We start from the raw sequence: 4,079 nt of genomic DNA, 5'->3' as shown, positions 1-4,079 counted from the left end.
AAAAAAATGTGGTACATATACACAATGGAATATTATGCAGCCATAAAGAAGAAGAAAATCATGAACTTCACAGCAACCTGGATGGAAATAAAGTCTGTAATACTGAGTGATCTTTCACAGAAACAAAAAACTGAGTATCACATGTTCTCACTCATAAGTGGACTCTGAACAACTACCATAATACTACAAGAAAAGAATTGACAGTAGCTGGAAACTGCAGGGTGGGGGAGAGGGAGGTGGGATTGACAGTAGTGGAAATCTCCCTGGGGAAGGGGAGGCACACCTCAACAACAATGGTACCTGCACAATGAACATTTGCATACCTAACACTGAATTGTACCCCACATTTTTAAAATTTAAAAAAATTTTAAAGTTAAAAAAAATAAATTTTGAATTCAGATAATGTGATTCCTCCAGTTTTACTCCTTTTGCTCAGAAATTCCTTGGCTGTTGGGGTCTTTTTTGTTCCATATAAATTTTAGGATTATTTTTTCTGTTTCTGTGAAAAATGTCATTGGTATTTCGATAGAAATTACATTAAATGTACAGATCATTTTGGGTAGTATGGCCATTTAACAATATTGAATATTTTAATTCATAAACATGAGTTGTCTTTCCATGTATTTGTGTCCTCTTAAATTTCTTTCATCAGTGTTTTATGATTTATGGTATAAGGACCTTTGAACTTAGTTAAGTTTATTCCTACATAGGTTATGGTCTGTGGCTATTTTAAGTATAATCATTTTTTTTAGATATGTCACTATTGGCATATAGAAATGTCACTAAATTGTGTATATTCATTTTGTATTCTGAAATTTTCCTAAATTGTTAACAGTTTTATTGGTGGCTTCATGGAGTTTTCCAAATTTAACTTTCTTCTTCCCAATTTGGAAGTATTTTATTTTATTATCTTGCCTAATTGCTCTGGCTAGGACTCCAGTACCATGTAGAATATACATGGTGAAAGTGAACATCCTTATCTTGTTCCTGATATTAGAGAAAAAGATTTAGCTGTTTCCCATTCAGTATGATGTTAGCTGTGACTTTGTTCTATATGACCTTTATTGTGTTGAGGTGCATATCTTTCATAGCGTTTTTATCAAGTTTTTATAAGTGATATTGAATTTTTGTCAAATTATTTTTCTGTCTATCGAAATAATCATATAGTTTTGTCATTCTTTCTGTTAATGTGGTATGACACATTTATTAGTTTGTGTATGCTGAAACCATCCTTGCATTCCTGACATGCATCTCACTCAATTATAGTGTATACTCTTTATAATGTGCTGTTGAATTCAGTTTGCAAGTATCTTGTTGAAAATGTTTGCATTTATGTTTATCAGAGATATTGACCTGTGTTTTTTTTTTTCTTTGTTGTGTTTTGGAAGTGGAATAAAGCTAGCCTTGTAAAATGAGTTTGGAAGTATTCATTCCTCTTCAATTTCTGGAACAGTTTCAAGAAAATTGGTGTTCTTTAAATGTTTGATGGAATTCAGCAGTGAGGCAATCAGGCCCTGGATTTTTCTATAATGGAAGAGTCTTTACTACTGATTCAATGATTCAATGTTCTCATTTATTATTGGCTGAGTCAAATTTTTTATTTCTTCATAACTGAATCATGGTAGGTTGTATGTGTTTCGAATTTTATTTTATTTTATTTTATTTTTTTTAAGTTGGGACCTCACTTTATCACCCAGACTAGAGTGCTGTGGTATAATCATGGCTCACCACAACCACAAACTCCTAGACTGGGTGAAGTGATCCTTCTCCCTCATCAGCCTCCTGAGTAGCTGGGACTAACTACAGGTATGTCACAGGTGTGTGCCACCATACCTGGCTAATTTTTTTTTTTTTAAGAGACAAGATCTCACTGTATTGCCCAGGCTAGTCTCGAACTCCTGGGCTCAAGCAATCCTCCCACCTCAGCCTCCCAAAATGCTGAGATTACAGGCATTAGCCACTATGCCTGGCCAGAATGTTATCCATTTCTTCTTTCTGCAGCAGTTTTTCTGAGGAGTTGACTCTCTTGTAGAACTGGCTGTTGGGACAAACATATGTATATGCATGGCAGTTTGCCCTACTGTGTGGCAGACTGGGAAAGCAGGGTCACCACTAAATTGGTTGTTGAACCACTACAAGCACAAATGAGTGTGGCCAGATGGCCAGCTACATGGTAGATTAATACTCTGCAGGTCTGTCTGTTCCCTGGGAGTGGCAGTAATGGGTGTCACATGAGTTCAGACCCTTAGTTCCATTAGGCCTAGATTCCAAAGAAGCCAAGTATATAGTTCTGCAGGCACCCCCCATGAACAGGTAGAATGATGGCAGGGCCTCAGGAATGAATACAGTCAATAGCTACTGCAATTGCTGGCAAGACATACTCTAACAGTGAGTCCAGTTTCAAGACTGTGCCATGTTGAAGCAGCTGAGGTTGCAGAAGTATGGAGTGGTCAATATGGGTTCCTACTCTGGGGCAACACAGTCATACATACTCCTAGCAACTTTCCAAACTGGATTCCAACTTGTGATGACTGGGGTACTCTCCTGAAGCAAGGACTGCTGACATCTGTGACAGCAGTAGAGACCATAGAGAATCTCCAGCTTACACTTTCCTCATAAGAAGTCACCTGTGATTCCTAGCTGAAGAGGAATCAGGCAGGGAGACAGTGCTGCAGAGGCAGGGTGTCTTGCTGCGCTCTGTATGGTGCTATCCTGGACTTTGATGCTCCAAAGAGATTTTGCTGTTCCTCTAGTACTCTTCAGCATATTTTTCCTCAGTCACTCCACTTGAAATATAGTTACTGATAATTGAATATATAGTCAAGTATAGTTAAAATATAGTTGTTTGGTCCTCTTGGATGAGGATACTAGAAACAGGCAACTTTTTGACCATTTTACTGACATCACTTTAATTGTCTAAGTTGCAAAAGTTGAATGAGGGTAATAGACACTTCAGGTAATTGTTATAAGGATTAAGGACATTGTCTGTGACATACTTGGTAAACTATAGAGAGCAAATAATGCATTGTCAATTAAGCATATGCAATATATTTGCCCCTAGATAGATTGCTTTACCTCTTTAGAGCACAAAGTTTATCTAAAATTTTACTTCTATCTACCAGTCTTACCACCAAATTTTAAAAAGAGTTAAATCCCAACATCTTCCTTACCTTATTGTAAATAGTGCCAATTCTTTCAACTACCATGAATTCACGATGCTCTAATTTAGGGATGCCTAAGAAAGAGGTTTAGGTCTGGCACTTTCTCTGACTTAATAAAGTTCTTTCTGCTAGTAGCTCTCCCCCTTTTAACTCGCTGGATTTTTGTCTCAAGATTTTCATGGGTGTCTAATGTCTATTTTAATGAATTGTCTTTAAGAGTCAAACTAAGTAAACACATGGAAATTTTTCATCTTTATTTTTAAATCATTTCTGTTATTATTTGTTATAAAGCCTTTGGCAAGTCACTGCATTTTTCTGGATTCTAGTTCCTTTATATGCAATGAGGGAATATTATCAGTAAGTCTTATGGTTCCTTCCCTGTTGCAAGAGTCTTTTGTTCTTTGGTTCTTATCTGTTCTGGCCTGAGTTCACATCATGCCTAAAGAAAAAGAGGTACAGTTCAAAACAGACCATAAGCCTGAGATAAGACAGAGAAAAATGGAGATCCAGATCATAAGAATTCTTCAGGTTCATTGGTTTTGTTCTTTATCACAAGAGTAGTAGGAGAGAATGACAGTGTTTTAAGTAAGAAGGTAACTTAGCCTGTTTTGCATTTACAAATGTCACTCTGGTTGCAAAGTGGAGAACATATTGGAAGTTGAGATGAAAGCAAAGTAGAAAATTAGGAGGCTTGTTTAAAATATATATTTACTTCCATTACTACATCCAAGTTTTATTGTATTGCCAATGGGACCGATGCTACTTTCCTAGTTGTTAGAGTTAGCTAACAATTTAAGTTTGACTTTGAGTCACATTGAGGAGCCTTAGTGCAGGTCACAGGTTCTCTTGATGTGACCTTTAGAAATTTATAGATATAGGTTTTAGAAATAGTTTATATAGATTAAGAAATTTAAGTAA

This window comes from Carlito syrichta, unplaced genomic scaffold, assembly GCF_000164805.1.
Source record: "Carlito syrichta isolate Samal-C Ts95f unplaced genomic scaffold, Tarsius_syrichta-2.0.1 Scaffold303433, whole genome shotgun sequence".
In the NCBI taxonomy this organism is placed as follows: Eukaryota; Metazoa; Chordata; class Mammalia; order Primates; family Tarsiidae; genus Carlito; species Carlito syrichta.
The sequence above is the reverse complement of the archived record's forward strand: the minus strand, read 5'-3'. Positions refer to the sequence as shown.